The sequence below is a fragment of the Mobula hypostoma genome, chromosome 8, assembly GCF_963921235.1.
Source record: "Mobula hypostoma chromosome 8, sMobHyp1.1, whole genome shotgun sequence".
NCBI lineage: Eukaryota > Metazoa > Chordata > Chondrichthyes > Myliobatiformes > Myliobatidae > Mobula > Mobula hypostoma.
In genome coordinates this window covers 154,714,503-154,734,307 of record NC_086104.1, presented here as the reverse complement: position 1 = coordinate 154,734,307, position 19,805 = coordinate 154,714,503, and the positions used below count along the sequence as shown (strand labels likewise).

General features: G+C 43.0%; 1 protein-coding gene across 4 annotated transcripts in view; it reads left to right on the top strand.

Moving 5' to 3' along the window:
* The first annotated feature begins 11,327 nt into the window (after positions 1–11,327).
* The window catches only part of LOC134351085 (2-oxoglutarate dehydrogenase complex component E1), a 124,092-nt gene continuing 115,614 nt past the window's right edge, over positions 11,328–19,805 (top strand). For all 4 annotated transcript variants that reach the window (XM_063057138.1, XM_063057139.1, XM_063057137.1 and 1 more), the window contains exon 1: positions 11,328–11,464. The gene's annotated coding sequence lies outside the window, so the exon portion shown is untranslated. The remainder of the gene's footprint in view (positions 11,465–19,805) is intronic.

Genomic DNA, 19,805 nt, shown 5'->3' with positions numbered 1-19,805 from the left:
TAAAATGCTGCTCTCATCAGCATGTAACAAATTCACTCTCTTGAGATCTATTACTAACCTGATTTTTCAAATCTACCTGCATGTTAAAATTTCCCATAACTATCATAACATTGCCCTTTTCTATTTTCTACAGGCCTTTTCTATTTCCCGTTGTACTCTGTAGTCCACATCCTAGCTATTGTTTGGAGGCCTGTATATAACTGCCATCAGGGTCCTTTTACCTTTGCAGTTTCTTAACTCAACCCACAAGGATTCAACATCTTCCAAACCCATGTCACATCTTTCTAATGATTTGATGCCATTCTTCACCAGCAGCGCCACACCACCCCCTCTGCCGACCTTCCTATCCCCCCAATACAATGTGTACTACTTACTTTAATTTTATTTAATTTACATATTTATTATAATTCAACTTTTTTCCTATATTTATCATGTATTGCATTGCTAAGTATGTCCACAGATTAAGAATCTCAGGGTTGTATGTGGTGGCATGTATGTACTTGGATAATAAATTTTACATTGAACTTTTTTGAACTTAATACTGCTGTCACAAAGTTAACAAATTTCACGACATATGCTGGTGATATTAAACCTGATTCTGATTCGACCCCAACAAGCTGGAACTCTGGAATGATTTTCAGTATTGTGATTTCTGTATACATTAAATTCTCTTAAAGTCTCAAATACACCTGTTTTCATCACCAAGAGAGGCGGAAGAGTTCCATCGAGGACTCACCTGAGGGGTCTGATTTAGGCAGTAGTGAGATTTGTTTGCTTCCATACCCATGACAATCAGCTGATACTGACTACTCAACAGGTATAAGCCCACACTGAGTCCCAGAAGACATCCCTTTTTTTCTTCCTTTATTTTTCTTTTACTAGAACTGCCACTTTAGCCTCTTTTATTCTATTCTTGAAAAGATACCATATTTAAGAGGTTGTTTATGCCACCAGAATAACTTTATTATTTAGCCTATTTTTAATTTTTTATAACATTTTTGTTTGTTGAAACCTTAATTCTATTGAGATGGAACTCCATGGACCTGAATGAACATTTCTAACAGGCAATACTGGCATATAGTTCAGTGGCTATTTTGATTTTATTTTTATGCTAAGTGGGTTGAGCATATAATGTTCTAGGATATAATAAGGTGCATGGTTGATGGACACCACTAGTTGCCTATGGAGTTAGTTTCACATAGTTTAGCTGCTCCTCCGTAGAGTGGATCAGCACAAGCCCTATAGTTTATTGTTTTGAGAAAGGGAGGAGGAATTCAAAAGTTCAAATGTCTATATGTGTAAATGTATATGTGCTTTTTGTTTTTCTTTATGTGTGTCAGGCACCCAACACAGCAGTAATAATTCTTACTCCTTTTCTTGGTATAATTGGCATGTACTATATATGGAACAAACGAACACTCAGAATATCTTTAATATAAAAGTCACAAGCTGGAATGTTAGGGGACTAAAGAAGTTAACCAAATTGAAACAGGTTATAAATAGGATTAAACAGCTTAAGTCCAAAATAATTTTTCTTCAAGAAACCCATTTGACAGCCTCAGATATAAATTGGTATGGAATAGGTGGCCTGGCCAAGTAATATATGCAACATACCAGAGGTGTACTATGCTAGAAGTGTATTTATTCTTATTCATAGAACAATACCATTTCAAACTATGAAATCAATCCAAGACTCAGCCGGAATGTATGCTATTACACAAGGTAATATCCTCTCTTTCACATTAAACCTAGTCAGTCTATATGGCCCAAATGGGGACAATCCCAAGTTTTTTGAAGATTTCTTCCTTACAAGGGGTGATTGATAAGTTCGTGGCCTAAGGTAGAAGGAGTCAATTTTTAGAATACCTAGCACGTTTATATTTCAACATAGTCCCCTCCTACATTTACACACTTAGTCCAGCAGTGGTGATTGATAAGTTCATGGCCTAAGGTAGAAGGAGATGCGTTATTAACTTCTAACTTCCTGCATACTAACCTCTTCAGGAAGCCTAACAGTAGATCCATTGGAAATTAATAACAGTTTTAGAGAATTTTATGAATATTTATATAGATCAGAATGCCCCCAAGCCTCAGAAGAACGGAACACATTTCTTGATCAGTTTCCATTCCAGACACTGACAGAAGATGCAAGAAAGGAGTTAAATAGAGGTTTAACAATTGAAGAGATATCACAGGCTATCCAAAATATTAATAGTGGTAAAGCACCAGGGCCTGACGGCCTACCAATTGAATTCTACAAAACATTTAAAGAAAAATTAAATATGTATGATGAATCTTATCAGAATGGAACTCTCCCACCCTCTTTAAGGCTGGCAATGAAACTGATCTTGAAACCAGGCAAACAGTCTATAGGATGTTCCTCATTTAGACTAATAAGTCTGATTGGATTGGACACAAAAATACTTTATAAAGCCTGAGCAAGAAGATTAGATTCTTATATTCCACATCTAGTTTATAATGATCAGAATGGTTTTGTGCAAAAACGCCAAGGATTCCATAATATTAGAAAAGTTGTTAACATAATTCATGAAAAATTTGACACTAAAGATACAGCAGTATTATCATTGGATGCTTGGCAGGCCTTCGATAGAATAGAATGGCCATATTTATTTGATGTATTGCCTAGATTTGGATTTAGAAAGAACTTCCTTAAATGGATTCAGATTTTTGACAGGCCTGTCGGGCATCCAGCTGGGAGAACAAGAACATAGAATATCCTTAATATGCCAACAACGTGATTCTTTGGCATGTGGCCAAGTGGTTAAGGCATTTGCCTAGTGATTTGAGGGTCGCTGAGGCAATGTGTGTGTGTGTCCTTGAGGAAGGCACTTAACCACACATTGCTCTGTGACGACACCGGTGCCAAGCTGTATGGGTCCTAATGCCCTTCCCTTGGACAACATCGGTGGCGTGGAGAGGGGAGACTTGCAGCACGGGCAACTGCTGGTCTTCCATACAACCTGGCCCAGGCCTGCGCCCTGGAAACCTTCCAAGGTGCAAATCCATGGTCTCATGAGACTAACGGATGCCTATAAAGATTCTTTTTTTAACAAATTTATCCATCAGTATTCCAAACTTAATGCAACAGATTGAATTGTTTGGGCAGTTCTCTGGTTATAACATTAACAACTCAAAATCATCAGTACTATTTTTGAACAAAGAAGAAATATTGAAACCAGTCATAAAAACCCCATTTATAAATGCAAAGGAAGGATTTACCTACCCTGGTGTCAAAATTACCCCTGAAATTAAAACGATCGTCCCAACAAACTATGACCCACCAGTGAGCGAAGTGAAAGAGACGTTGAATCGATGGATAACAATGCCCATATCGATGATTGGCCGTATAAACATGGTCAAAGTGAATATATTACCAAAATTTCTATGTCTTTTTCAATCACTTCCTCTCCCACTACCAAAATCATTTTTTTATAAGCTTAATAGTATTTTTAGTAAATTCATTTGGAATAATAAAAAATCTAGACTGAGACTTAGGCTGTTATACAAGTATCTACAAACGGCCACAGTAAAACGAGTCCTATATTGACATAACCTGAAAGGCTGCTCAGCAAGGAAGAAGCCACTGCTCCAAAACCGCCATAAAAAAGCCAGACTACAGTTTGCAAGTGCACATGGGGGTCAAAGATCTTACTTCTTGGAGAAATGTCCTCTGGTCTGATGAAACAAAAATTGAACTGTTTGGCCATATTGACCATCGTTATGTTTGGAGGAAAAAGGGTGAGGCTCGCAAGCTGAAGAACACCATCCCAACCGTGAAGCATGGGGGTGGCAGCATCATGTTGTGGGGGTGCTTTGCTGCAGGAGGGACTGGTGCACTTCACAAAATAGATGGCATCATGAGGAAGGAAAATTATGTGGATATATTGAAGCAACATCTCAAGACATCAGCCAGGAAATTAAAGCTCGGTTGCAAATGGGTCTTCCAAATGGACAACGACCCCCAAGCATACCTCCAAAGTTGTGGTAAAATTGCTTAAGGACAACAAAGTCAAGGTATTGGAGTGGCCATCACCAAGCCCTGACCTCAATCCGATAAAAAAATTTGTGGGCAGAATTGAAAAAGCGTGTGCGAGCAAGGAGGCCTACAAACCTGACTCAGTTACATCAGTTCTGTCTGGAGGAATGGAACAAAATTCCAGCAACTTACTGTGGGAAGCTTGTGGAAGGCTACCCAAAACGTTTGACCCAAGTTAAACAATTTAAAGGCAATGCTACCAAATACTAACAACGTGTATGTAAACTTCTGACCCACTGGGAAAGTGATGAAAGAAATAAAAGCTGAAATAAATCATTCTCTCTACTATTATTCTGACATTTCACATTCTTAAAATAAAATAGTGATCCTAACTGACCTAAGACAGGGAATGTTTTCTAGGATTAAATGTCAGGAATTGTGAAAAAACTGAGTTTAAATGTATTTGGCTAAGGTGTATGTAAACTTCTGACTTCAACTGCACATTTAGTGGCCACTTTATTAGGTACAAGAGGTACCTGACAAAGTAGCCACTGAGTGTACGTGAATCAGCTGACTTTTTCAGATGGTCTTTCACTCAACTCCCACCCCTCCATTGCATCCAATCATATGAACAGAAAAGGAAACACCTCCTGTTGCTATCTATCATTGGATGGCTTATCTAACCAAAGTTAGAGTCCAGAGATCAGAAAAGCTATCATTGTTAAGTTCTCAGCAGCGCCCACAGCACAGATTGCAATAGCTGATGTTCAAAGGAGTGCTGTTATTGATCTTGGCAAGCCTGTTGCAGAATTATAGGAGAGCAAAGATCAGCTGGTCAAACAGGGAATCATAGGCGTTTACGACATGGTAAAGGATATTATAGGCATTCATGCCATCTGTAAAGTAAGCAATCCCGTTCCTACTGCATCGCCACATATATTAGACCACATAAAGTGTTCATTCAGGTTTTGTGCGGTCTCTTTACATCAGTGAGACCCAATGTAGATTGAGGGACTGCTTTGTTGAGCACCTTCGGTCCATCCACTGAGAAAAGTGGAATTTCCCAGTGGTGATGCATTATAATCCTACTTCCCGTTGCCATGCCAACTTGTTGGTCCTTGGCTACTCTACTGCCATGATGAGGCCACTCTCAGGTTGCAGAAGTAACGCCTTATATACTGTCTGGGTAGCCTCCCACCCGATGGTACGAACACAGATTTGTCTAACTTCTGATAATTTCTGTTCCTTCTCTCTTTTTCCATTCACTATTCTGACCCCCCCCCCTTACTCCTTTTCTTCTCATCTGACCATCACCTCCCTCTGGTGCGCCTCATCCATCCCCTTCTCCCATGGTTCACTCTCCTTTCCTGTCAGATTCCTTCTTCTAAAAAGGAGAAATTCTCCAGATGCTGAAAATCCAAAAGCAACACACACAAAATGTTGGAGGAACTTAGCAGGTCAGGGAGCATCCATGCAAATGAACAAACAGTTGACGTTTCGGACTGAAACCCTTCTTCAAGACTGGAAAGGAAGGGAGAAGACACCAGAATGAAAACGCGGGAGGAGGGGAAGGAAGATAGCTGGAAGGTGATAGGTGAAGCCGGGTGGGTGGGAAAGGTAAGGGGCTGGAGAGGAAGGAACTTGATAGGAGAGGAGAGTGGATTAGAGGAGAAAGGGAAGGAGCAGGGGCACCAAGGGGAGATGATAGGCAGGTGAGAAGAGATAAGAGGCCAGAGTGGGGAGTAGAAGAAGAGGGAGTGAAGGGACTCTTTTACCATAAGGAGAAATCGATATCCATGCTATCAGGTTGGAGGCTACCCAGCCGGAATACAAGGTGTTGCTCCACCCTGAGGGTGGCCTCATCGTGGCACTAGAAGAGGCCATGGACCAACATGTCAGAATGGGAATGAGATTCAGAATTAAAATATTTGAGTGGGAATGGGAATTGGAATTAACATGTTTGAAGAAGATTCCTTCCCCTTCTATCTATCAACTCCCAGTCACTTACTTCATCTATCCCTCCCCCACCTACCCACCATCCGCCCCCTTACCGGACTTCACCTATCACCTGCCAGCTTGTGCTCCTTCCCTTCCCCCACCTTCTTATTCGGGCTTCTTTCCCCCTTCCTTTCCAGTCGTGATGAAAGATCTTAGGCCAAAACGTCAACTGTTCATTCCACTCCATAGATAGCCTGCTGAGTCCCTCCAGCATTTTGTGTTCATTCAAACATGTTGGATTTTGCATCCACTAACCTTTCAGGCAATGAATTACAAATAACCCTTGTTAGGAGGGTTGCTGGAGTTGCGAAATTATGGATGGCATAATTATGGGGTAAGTGGTTTAAATGGTTCAGCATGGACTCAATGGACCGAAGGGTCTTTTTCCATGCTGTACTCTTCTATGATTCTAACTAAAATGGAAGTCTACGACCAAAGGGCACAACTTCAGAATACAAGTATGTCCCTTTAGAACAGTGATGTGGAGGAATTTCTTTGAGCTAGAGGCTGGTGAATCTGTGGAATTCATTGCTACAGATGGCTGTGGAGGCCAAGCATTGGGTGTACAGTATTTAAAGTGGAGGTTGATTAGTAAGGGCATCAAAAATTACAGGGAGAAGGCGGGAGAATGGGGTTAAATCAGCAAGGGCAGAGAAAGACTCGACAGGCTGAATAGCCTAATTCTGCTCCTATTTCTTATGAATGTCACTGCTGTTAGCACACTGCCAGTGAAATGAATCAACTTCCCAGCTTTTTACTTCACACTCTCCTCCTCCCCCAGGTCTCACCTATTACCTACCACCTTGTACTTCTTCCTCCCCTCCCCCCACCTTCTTACTCTGAATTCCCCTCTTCCTTTCCAGTCCTGAAGATGAGACTCAGCCCGAAATGTTGACTGTTTACTCTTTTCCATAGATGCTGCCTGACCTGCTGAGTTACTCCAGCATTTTGCTTGTGTTGCTCTGGATCTCCAGTATCCCTGCAGCTTTCCTCGTGTTTGTGAAACCAATCATTCTGATTCTGCCCCATTTAAACTCCATAGGGAAAGATAACAAATTAATGTTTCAGCTATTAACACATTGTTAAAAATGTATCCCTGCCACTTAACACACAGTTTAAGATACTGTTTTGTTACATAACCTTCTCGTTACTTGCATACTTGTGGTGCCATGCCACAACACTGTAACAAAAGGGGTATATTTTAAGCAACACACATCAAAATTGCTGGTGAACGCAGCAGGCCAGGCAGCATCTCTAGGGAGAGGTACAGTCGACGTTTCAGGCCGAGACCCTTCGTCAGGACTAACTGAAGGAAGGGCTAGTAAGAGATTTGAAAGTTGGAGGGGGAGGGGGAGATCCGAAATGATAGGAGAAGACAGGAGGGGGAGGGATGGAGCCAAGAGCTGGACAGGTGATAGGCAAAAGGGATACGAGAGGATCATGGGACAGGAGGCCCAGGGAGAAGGAAAAGGGGGAGGGGGGGTGACCCAGAGAATGGGCAAGGGGTATAGTCAGAGGGACAGAGGGAGAAAAAGGAGAGTGAGAGAAAGAATGTGTGTATAAAAATAAATAACGGATGGGGTACGAGGGGGAGGTGGGGCATTAGCGGAAGTTAGAGAAGTTGATGTTCATGCCATCAGGTTGGAGGCTACCCAGACGGATACTACTCTACTTACTCACTCTTCCTTCAGTTAGTCCTGACGAAGGGTCTCGGCCTGGAACGTCGACTGTACCTCTTCCTAGAGATGCTGCCTGGCCTGCTGCGTTCACCAGCAACTTTGATGTGTGTTGCCTGAATTTCCAGCATCTGCAGAATTTCTGTTGTTTATATTTTAAGTGTCTGGCTTTTGGAACAAGCACACTCTGAATATTTTTAAGTTTTACTGGTCAGGATGTGCTTCCATTGCAAAGATGTAATTCTGTAAATTTACCAGACTATTTTCAACATGTTAAAGTAGGTGATAACAGCAATTAAAACAGTAGTTAATCATTTGTTGTTATCTTGGTTTTGAAGTTGTATAAAGCATCATTGTCAGGAGAATGGGATTCTCTTCGATTGCAAACACAAACACATCTGCAGATGCTAGAAATCCAAAGCAACACACACAAAATGCTGGAGGAACTCAGCCGGTCAAGCATCAGCAATAGAAAAAAGGAAACCGTGGATGTTTCGGTGTCCTGATGATAGATCTTGGCCCAAATAGGTTTGTTATTTACACCTATCTTAGACCTCTCGGCTTGATAAATTTCCCGCATCCTCCACTGATCTAACAAAAACAACCCAAACCCCAGGAATCCTTCGTCAAGAACGTCTCTACCTCAGCAACCTTGCCACTGATTTTGTTTTTTCCGTCTCTTGTTCCTGCATGTGACCAGACTGTCCACAGTAGTTCCTAAGAAGGCTTTTTCCTACACAAGAGATTCTGCAGATGCTGGAAATCCAGAGTAACACACACAAGGGGAACTGAGCAGGTCAGGCTATGGAAATGAATAAGCAATCAACGTTTCAGGAAAAGAATCTTCTTCAGCACTGGCTTTTGCTACAGTTTCCCTCTTTACTGTTAGACTTAATGCCTAAGGCCCTTGTACCTTCCTAACTAATTTTTTCCTACATATTTTCCTCTTGCCTTGGGATATCTGTGAGTGTGCTTTGCTCTCCCTTGCCTTGTTAAGAGAAGCAGGGGAGGCTACCTCAGTAAATATCTTTAAGACAAGGTTGGATAGATTTTTGCACAGTAGGGGAATTAAGGGTTATGGGGGAAAGGCAGGTAGGTGGAGATGAGTCCATGGCCAGATCAGCCATGATCTTATTGAATGGCAGAGCAGGCTCAACAGGCCAGATGGCCGACTCCTGCTCCTATTTCTTATGTTTCCAGTCCTCCAGCACAAACTCAAACATCTCAAACTTGATTTGCCATTTTCTGTCTACCTCAGCAGCCTCAGAATCGGAATCAGGTTTATTATCACCGACATATTGTTGTTTTGTTGCAGCAGCACAGGGCAACACGTAAAAAATATAAATTACAATAAGATATATCTGTATATTTCGTCTAAATCTATAATATTAGATTTTAATTAAGCACTTTCCGCATACATAGACCATGAAAATGTGTTACTTTTATCAATTTCCTCATTAATGTACAAAAAAAATCAGCTAGTCAGCCATGACCTTCTTTTGATAACTTCATCCTCGATTAATCTGTGTTTATCCAAATGCTGACTTAACCTATTCTGAATTTCTGCATTAATTTACTCAAGACTAATAATATGCTGACTGGCTTGTAATTACTCAGTCTATCCTTTATTTAATTAGTAAACAACAGCCCAGTGTTAACGTCTCCCTCCCTTTTTCCCAGGGTTCGCCATCCTCTCCAATCAGATTCCTTCTTCTTCTGCCCTCTTCCACCTATCACGTCCTAGCTTCCTATCTCACACCCCTACCCCACCCACACACCTTCCCCTTCACCTGACTTACCATAGCACTGTCAGATCCAGCTCCAAGTTTGCTGATAATGTTGACCCAGTGGTTGACTCATTGCTAACAATGAGGAGTCGGCATACAGGAAAGGAGGTAGAGCAGCTTGTCAAATGGTGTGAGAACAACAACCCGAGTCTCAGCGTGGACAAGACAAAAGGGATGGTTGTTGGCTTCAGGAAGGTGCAGGTTGACCTCTCTCTATTGCACATCAATGACTCTGCTCTGGAGAGTGAAGAGCACAAAGTCCCTTGGTGTGCACGCAAGACGATCTAACTTGGACCCGCTGCGGTCCAACGGGCCTCATTAGTCAAGAGTCACAACAGTGTCACACTCTCTGAGGAGACTGAGGCGTAGAAGACTCCTTGCCCCCATTTTAACAACTTTCTACAGCAGGTACCATCCAGTTGCCTAATTGTGTGGTATGAAAGCTGTAAAAGGTAAGACCCTACAGAAGATAGAAAAATCCGCCAAGGTTCACCAGGGTCTCCCTCCCCACTATTTGTGACATTCATAGGGAGCAATGCAGATAAAGGGTCCGAAGCATTGTGGAAGATACCTACCACCCCACCCATCCCACGAACTCTTTGACCTACTATCATCAGGAAAGAGGTACAGGAGCATCAGGACTAGGACTGCCAGACTGGGTGACGGCTTCTTCCCCCAGGCTGTGAGACTAATGAATACCCTGCCATCAGCAAGGTCTCTCATCACTAGGACAGCTAGCTGTTTACTGTCCACTTTATTTGCATTTTGAATTATATTTATTAACTTATTTGTGGTAATCTTATGTGCTGTGCATGATATACGTATTGTGGGTGCATCGTGGTCCAGAGGATCATTGTTTTGTTTGGTTGTATATACAGTATAGTGCAAACGTCTTTGGCACATACATACATAGCTCAGGTGCCTAAGACCTTTGCACAGTACTGTTGTAATTTTATGTAATGCACCGTACTGCTGCCGCAAAAAGAAAAAAAAAACAAGATTCATGACATATGTGAGTGATGGTAAACCTGATTCTGATAGGGGTCTCTATTGTGAACTGAGAGTGGGAAGGGGAACAGGGAGAGGGGAACCATGGTTTGGAAGAGGGAAAGGGAGAGGGGAGGGAGCAGGAAGCACCAGAGGCATTCTGTAATGATCAATAAACCAACTGTTTGGAATCTGAGATGTCTGAGGGCTGGGTGTGCTTGCACTCACACCCACACCACCCCTTGCCCCCGGCCACCTGTCCAATATATTTGGATATGCAAACACAGGATTTGTGACCATTGTTTTAATCCTGACAGGTAGGTCCATGGCCTCCTCCTATGACAAGATGAGACCACCCTCAGGATGGAGGAGCATCACCTTATATTGCGTCTGGTAGCATCAATATCCATTTTTCCTTTCAATAACAAAAAATCCACTCCTCCCTCTTCCCAACTATGACCTTTTACCTCTTCTCACCTGTCTATTACTACCCCCTGGGTCCCCTCCTCCTTCCCTTTCTCCTATGGTCCACTCTCCTCTCCTATCAGATTCTTTCCTCTCCAACCCTTGACCTTTCCCATCCACCGAGTTTCAGCAATCAGCTTCCAGCTATCCTTTTTTTTGACCCCGCCAGTTTTTGTTATTCTGGCGTCTTCCCTTCTTAGTCCGTCAGGGTCGGCTGTTTATTCATTGCTTGAGTTCCTCCAGCCTTTTGTGTGTGAAGCTTTTCACTGTATTTCGGTATATCACAACAATGAACCAATACCAACTCCCTCCACCTTCAGCTCAGGTGTCCAAACGTTACCTGGCCGAGCGATGGGGCGCGCAGAGTGAGTGACCACGCCCACTCCAGGGTTCCGACCACGCCCACTCCGACTGACGTCACGACGCTCGGCGTGCCTTCGGTCTTAACCCAGCCCGCGCGCCTTGTTTTCCATGTCATTTCTCGCCAAAGCCGGCTCGCGGAGGGATTGGTATTTTCGGCAGCGGTTTCAGAATAGCGAGGCACCCTGGACTAGGTAACGTTGACTTCACCTGCGTGAGTTTACGCTCGCTGCGGAGCATTCTCACTGTTCGTTCAACAAAAAAAAAGCGATCTGAAATCGCCGGACTGTTCCACCCGGTCGGGAACTGGCGATCGCGTCAGGGGATTGGCAGCCAGGCTGGCCAATGGGCGTCCGCCTGTGGGCGCTGCCGGCGTTGACTGGCAGGTGACCGGTGCAATTAGATTCGGCGGTGCTGGAATGAAAGGCGGGATCTCCGGCCGGGAGGGCGGAATTCGCTGGAGGTGCGCGGATCGCCTGACTTGAGGCCCTGGGGCCATTCCGCAAGGTCACCCAGCCCAGTATCTGGCACGAGTAGCCGGAGCCAAGCCTGGCCTTGCCGCTGCGTTATTTGCTCGGGGCGAGGGGGATATTCTCAAGGATCCCAAAGCCACCCTGACTCGGTCATTCCGGTGGGCTCAATTTGCCCTTGGCCCCTGGTGGATTGGGGGAAGGTGTAGGACACTCCTGCCGTTTGCTGTGCCCTCCAGCCCCAGACTTTCGGCTGGCCGGAGCCCGCTGTACATCAGGAGCCTCGCCGATCTTTTCTCTTCTCACCCCCCCCCCCCGCCCCACGATGGTTATAATCTGGACCCCGGTGTTTGGTGCGAATGTGATCCAACGTCTGGGCTGACAACTTGCCATTAACCCCAAGAGACCATTCCTCTTGGTAACCTCGAGATACCATTCCCATCCCTTTGTCAACTGGGGGTCAATTTCGTTTCCTGTAACTGCCTCCAGCTGCTTGGGCTTGCATTGGATTGTGAGCACTCTGATGCAAGTCTTCCCTGCCCGTACACTGTGCAATGTCGCAACGCCTGTTTTTTTTCAGTAAGATTCCGATGTTTTAAGAGAAGCTGTGAACGTAATATAAACTTGACATAAATACCCAACGGCAATTTATACACCCTTCTATTTTCCACACCTATCAAGGACTGTATAGCTGGGTCTCAGCTTTATTTGCAGAATTTGCATTCTTTGTTCATAGTTTTTATATAAATTTCATATTACTTTCTTGTCAATGCTTGCAAGAAATCTCAAGGTAGTATATGGTAACATACTGAATATTTACTTTTCTCACTGCTCTAATTTTTAGCATTCTTTTGAGGTGAAATTTATTGATGCTGAACGACCATTTTGCCAGATAGATTTCAAGGATTGTCCCTTGCAGTTTTAGGAGTGTGGTAAAGAATGAAGTTCTATTTGTTTTGTGTTCTGTGTGCACAATGTTTTCTTCTCTACAAGGAGAAACCGAATGCAGAACTTCTCTGTATTTGCATTCAATCTGCAGCGGTGACTCAGAACTCCCTGACGCCTGTCACTTTAGTTCACTCTTGCTTTGTCTTATCTCCTGCATTGTCGTAGCTTACATCATAAGGTGAGAGTCTGTTAGGGAGTGTTGCAGACTTCTGGACCTGTAACTGAATTCTGCAACTTTGGGTACTGAGCTTTCTGTTTTTATTGGAATTGGCACTATATCTGTGATACTGGCTCCGTTCTTGTTATTACCACAACCTGAACCTACCATATCCTAATCCATTTAATTTAGTACACAATTTCTACTATTTCCGGTTCTCCTTCCCACTTCTTCCATCTTTTTCCATTAGCCATTCTAGCTCCCCTCTCAATCCTTCTATCGCCTCACCTGCCCATCACCTCCCTCTGTTGTCCATCCTCAGAATCAGGTTTCTTATCACCGGCATGTGTCATGAAATTTGTTAACTTAGCAGCAGCAGTTCAATGCAATATGTAACATAAAGAAAAAAAGTAAAAAATAACTAAATTGATTACAGTATATTGAATAGATTAAAAATTGTGCAAAAGCAGAAATAATTTTTATTTTAAAAATGAGGTGGTGTTCATGGGTTCAATGTCCATTTAGGAATCGGATGGCAGAGGGGAAGAAGCTGTTCCTGAATCACTGAGTGTGTGCTTTCAGGCTTCTGTACCTCTTTCCTGATGGTAACAGTGAGAAAAGGGCATGCCCTGGGAGCTGGATGTCCTTAATAATGGACGCTGCCCTTCTGAGACACCACTCCTTGAAGATGTCCTGAGTACATTTTAGGCTAGTACCCAAGATGAAGATGACTAAATTTACAACCCTCCTCCTTCCCCCTCTCCTTTGGCTTGCTCTCAGGTTCTTTCTTCAGCTGTTTATCTTTTCCACCTATCAGTTCCCAACTTCACACTTCATTTACCCCCCCCCACCTTTCCACCCATCCTCTCTCCCCTTACCTGGCTTCACCTATCACCTTCTAACTTGTACTGCTTACCATCCCCTGCACCTTTTCACTCTGCTTCTTCCCTTCTTTTCCACTCCTGATGAAGGACATTGGCTCAAAACATTGTCTATTAATTCCTCCATGTAGATCTGCTGAGTTCTTGCAGTATCTTGGGTGTGTTTGTATTGTCTATCCACAGAGAGTGAGGAATGAAAAAGCTAACTGACCGGAGGTGATTTCTGTTAGTTTGTCCTCTTGGCAAATCTGTGGTGTATTTTCTCTCCCAGTTCTCACAGGGTCACTGCCCTGAAATATAACATCAGCTGAAAAGCAAACAATTGAGTATTTATAGAATTTTTTGATGTTTATTTCAAATTTCCAACTTTTTGTATTATTGAGATGTGGTGTGGAATAGGCCCTTTGAGCCCAGCTGTCCCTCAGTTCAATCCAAGTCTAATCGCGGGACAATTTCCAGTGATAAGTTAACCTACCAACTGCTATGTATTTGAACTGTGGCAGGAAACTGGAGCACCCAGAAGCCCATGCAGTCATGGGGGAGAGCATACAAACTCCTTACAGACAGCAGTGGGAAATGAAATCGGGTGCTGTCGAGCAAAGAACATTACAGCACGGTATAGGCCCACAATGTTGTGCCAACCTTTTAACCTAATCCTAAAATCAATTCCTCCTACATTGCACTCCATTTTTCTATCATCCATGTGCCTATCTAAGAGTTAAATGCCCATAATAATACCACTGCCCTGGGAGACAACATCCGCCACTTTGTAAAGAACTTGTCTCTGACAGCCCTATATACACGTGCACACAGGCCTCTTTGTAGAAGCCATTTCCACCCTAGGGAAATAAAATCTCTGGCTGTCCACTCTATCTGTTTCTTATCATCTTCGTATACCTCAGTCGAGTCACCTTGTCCTCCTTCACTCCAAAGAGAAACGCTCCCGCTCACTCAAATTAATATCATGTAAGAGAGTTAAAAATCCCACCTAATAGGTTAAATTAACAAATATCAAGATGAATTAAAATCTGCCATAGCCTGAAGTGGCATGATCTGAAACGTCAACTCTTATATTCATTTCCATAAACGCTGTCTGACCTGTTGAATTCCTTCAGCATTTTGTGTATGTAAAGCTGCCTTAGTGCTAGTAATTTTTTTAATAGAATGCCTCAAAGCAATTTGGATGTCTTATGGTGTTATGATATCATTAAAACCTAATATTTAAAGGCTTAGACAGAGTGGATGTGGAGAGGATGTTTCCTGCAGTGGGGGAGTTTAGGACCAGAAGACACCATGTCCAAATACAAGGAAATGAGGAATTTCTTTAGCCAGATGCTGGTGAATCTGCGGAATTCATTACCACAGAAGGCTGGGTATGTTTAAAGTGGAGATTGATAGGTTCTTGATTAGTCAGGGAGTCAAGGCTTCGAGGGAGAAAACAGGAGAATGGGGTTGAGAGGGACAGTCAATCAGCCATAATGGAATGGCAGAGCAGACTTGACAGGCTGAATGTTCTACTGCTCCAATGTCTTGTGGTCTATAGTAGGCTTGTCTAAAATTGAATGGCAAGAGATTTAGAGGGGTTCTGAGGGTGGAGGTGGTGCTGGAGATGGGTAATCACACAATATTGGAACTATTGTGGTAAGCACTTGAACTGCCAAGATGTAGTATGAGTTTCATTGGGTGGTTGGACATGGTGAACGTCTATGAAGTAATGAGGAGGGGAGGGGTAATTCAGGCAGTTTTAAAATGCTAACAGGAGATTGTAGTTGTGTGCTTTTATTTTGGAAGGGAATGGACGGGTGAAAGATCTGTATCTTGTGGGTAGAGAGAATTGGATAATCAAACCCATCTATTTTGGGAATGGAGGACGTGGATGTCAATTTGGGACCAGATATTAGATCACAGGTTATTGCTGTAAGAACACACAGGTGTAGGCTAGTCAGCCTGTTCAATGTACTCCAATACTCAATACGGATGTGGCTGAACCAGTCCTGGCTTTAATACCACATTCCTGCCTTCTGCTGGTTCTCATTTAGTTTAATGTTTGTTACTGTTGGCCTTGAATGTAGAAAGCGACTGTCTCCACAGTATTCTGGTGATCTACCACCCTCTGAGTTGTGTACGTAACCTCTTTGTAAATTCTGACTGTTCATATAATTCCATTCTCTTTTTCTAAACCTTCTTTAAGGTCTCATCCTCTCTTTTTCACCTAGCTGAATTTCCTCATCGGCTTTGTCACTTCCTCACAACTGGCCACCTATTTTTCCCCATCTATTATTTTTTGTATTATAAGAAATTTGGTATCTGTACACTTGTTCCCTTTGTCCAAATTGTCAAGGTAGATTAATTTCTGTGGCACACTCTAGTTACTGATTACTGGTTGAAAGATGACCTATCCATCCCTATTTTGTTTTCTGTTGGTTAGTTAGTGATTTCTTCCTTCCAGCCCTGTGCAGTAACTCTACAAGGACCAGCTGATTAAATGCCTTCTGGAAATCCAAATTATACCTCCTGTGTTTCCATTGGTGTTGGATTAAAGATAAAGGAAATGCTTCCAAATTCATTAGTGTTGCAGCAGAACATTCACTTTGCAAATCTAAAGTTTATAAATGTGACAATTCGAGGTGCTACTGTTGCTGTCGTGTAAGCTTGCACTCAGTGGCCACTTTATTAGGTACCTCTTGTGGTCTTGCTACTGTAGCCCACCCACTTCAAGATTTGACTGGTTGTGAATTCAGAGATGCTCTTGTGCACACCACTGTTGAAATGTGTCGTTATTTGAGTTACTGTCACGTTCCCGTCAGCGTGAACCAGTCTGGCTATTCTCCTCTGACTTCTCATTACAGAAGCATTTTTTGTCCAGAGAACTGCTGCTTATTGGAATTTTTCTTGTTTTGTTTTTCGCACCATTCCCTCTAAACTCTAGAGCAGGGGTTCCCAACCAGGGGTCCACAGACCCTTTCAGTTAATAGTAAGGCTCCATAGGATAAATAAGTTTGGGAACTCCTGCTCTAGAGATTGTTGTGCATGAAAATCCCAGGAGATCAGCAGTTTGAGACACTCAAGCCACCCCATCTGACACCAGCGATTGTTCACATTTCTTCCCCATTCTGATGTTTGGTCTGGAAAAACAACTGAACCTCTTGATCACGTCTCTATGCTTTAACGAATCGGGTTTATGATCACATTACTTTCTGTTTTGAGTGACAACTTGCTGGTGGCCGATGCAACAAAATACTTCACTATTCACACTTCAGCTGGTAAACGATCAGTGCAAACAGCCCCGTGGCTTCCCTGCTGGTGCTGAGTGGAATCACCTGTATGTACTTACTACCCATTATTCTTTGGCCTTTAGGGCAGCAGTGAAGGTCCTCTATCTCCAGTGGTGTTCAGAGCTTCCTTCATCATGTGAGTTTTCACTACTGTCTTTAGTAAGTCCTGGATGAAGCCTCTCACTTGGGTGCAGAAGGATTCTTCTTTGCTGTTTCAGTAACAACTTTGATTTACCAGACAGGGTTGTTGACCCTGAACTGAACCCCCAAATCTGGAGGAGTGGTGGACCACTCTTAATCTGGCCTCTACCCTTTGACCTGTTTGGCGTGGGTGACCCTACCAAAAGTTTTTACTCCAGCCAGCATAGTTCTGAGTCATTGAGGCCTGCATGCTTCCAAGCCCAACAACAAGGCTGTGGTCCTCTTGGAGGAATCGCCTGTACGATCTGGCATTTCTTTTTTGCAGTGTGGCTGGAGTCTCACTGGGACAGTTGCTGGAGTGGACTTATAGGCAATTTGATGCTGAGGAGGTATGTGAGGTTTGATCAATTTAAGAGCTGAGCCAAATTGGAAAAGTGGGGCGCTGGCCTTATTGAGGCTTTGGAGCCAGAGCCTGATGAAGAACGACCCGAGGTTTGGATGATTTAAGTACTAGGCCAGGTTGAAGTGGTCGGGGTGATGGGCTTGGAGGTGAAAGACTGGCTGGTTTGGCTCACTGCTGCGTGGGGTGTGCTTGGCTTTGTGCTGGATTAAGCCCTTCTGAGTTCTGCTTCTGTGGACTTCTGGATTGGCTGCAGTGATGCCTGGCCAGAACATTAGTTCTGAATGCAGTCTGCTTGCACAATTTTCTCTCTCGCTCTCTCTCCACCTTGGGTTTTCAATGGTCTTGTTTTGTTTTAAATGGGTTCTATTGGGGTTGTTTGTTAATGAAGTAGCCACTGAGTGCATGTCCTTATGTGAGCACTAACCGGTTGAGATATGGAAGAAACACTAACTTGGTTAGTGAAGTGTGACCCATGATCCTGTGTGCTGTAGATGGATCTGGTAATGAGGAGTGATGCATGCTGGAATGGTAACCTGCCGTGAGTATGAGGAGGTAGCATGTGATCAGGTATAATGTGGAATTTATTGTGTGATGAATCGATTTATCTTGATCTGGTTTGTCGAAATGCAGAATTGGTGGTTGTGTAAATAACATGACATCCCTGGTAAGCTCTGCAGCAGGTAGTTGTCCCTCCCCAACATTGTCTGCAACTCAACACTAATTTGCTTTTCCTTTTCTATTTCTAATGGAGGATTTTTGACCTGAATATTTCTGCTTTCTATAGATGCTGCCTGATTTACTGAGTGTTTCCAGCTCTGTTTTGGATTTCAAGCACGTGCAGTTCATAATATTTTTCTCTTCCTTCCAGGACTGTAATTTAACGGCAGTGGTTCATGACATAAGGCTTAAATTTTATGTTGCGGGTTGAGAATTGTATGTATAAAACTGAGTACTATGACTTTCTGCAGCCAGATTCTTTCTCCTTCTCCCCCCCCCCCGCACTCCTCCTTCCATTCTCCTCTTCTCCCATCTTTCCCCTCACCTGCCTATTACCTCCCTCTAGTGCCCTTCCTCTTTCCCTTTCTTCCATGTTCCAATCAGATTTTTTCGTTCTTCAGCCCTTTACTCTTTCCGCCTGTCACCTTCCAGCTTCTCATGTCATCCTCTTCTCCCACCCCCCTATCTTTATCCTGACATGGTTTCATCTATCACCTTGTAGCTTCTCCACTTTCTTATTCTGACTTCTTTCCTCTTCCCAGACCTGTTGAAGGGTCTTAGCACGAAATGTTGACTTTTGTTTTTTATTGAGGTGTGACTGATTTCCTCCAGCATCTTATGTGAGTTACTCTAGACTAGAGGTTCCCAACCTTTTTTAATGTTGTAGACCCCTATCATTAACCAAGGGGTCAATGAACAGCAGGTCTATAACTTGTTTGGGATGTTTCCGTTAAGACTGATGAGCTAATTAGAATACATAAGGTGACAGATGAGTAATCCGTAAGAGCCCAGTTCAGGATGAGTGTGAGGAATTCCATAGCTAATTCTGTGAGAGGAACTTTGTCTTATTAACAATGAGGCGCTGACAGACTTGATGATACCACTGGAGGGATATGGTCTAAACAGCATGGATTTTGACAGGGCCCAACTAGTAAGGTAATCTAAAGAACTAACAGCAGATGGAATTCAAAGTTAGGAAAATGCTTGAATGTCTATAGTGGTATTCTACAGGACTCAGCTTGTTGCGCAGAATGTCAGTGATTTGGACCTTGTTGTGAGGGGCACAATAAAGAAGTTTGTGGATGAGAGCTAAAATTAGCTGCCAAGTTGAGAGTCAGATGGAATGCTTTAAACTGCAGTAAAATTAAATTATTCCACTTGGCAGAAACATTGGGAATGGAAGTGTGATTTGGGGTGTGGCCTGATAAAACAAGAAAATTGACAATGTGTGTGGTGTGGAGGAGGAGATGCCCTCTTTATTTCACCTTTTTAAATAGAAGGGCAAATTTTTTAAAGGTGATCACTTACTTGAATGTACTTCTTGTCTTTTTCATTTGGTGTTATATAAAATATAGACAGGAAATTACACAGAACTGTACAAACAGTGCTGTGTACAATCTTGTCACTATGTCACAGGAAAGATGTGATTGTTCAAGGAGACTGTCAAAACTGTTGGTAGAACATTGTAACTGAAAGGAAAGTTGGGACAGACTGAAAGTTTTTAGAACTGAGGGGAAACTTTTATGTTTTAAAACTCTCAGTT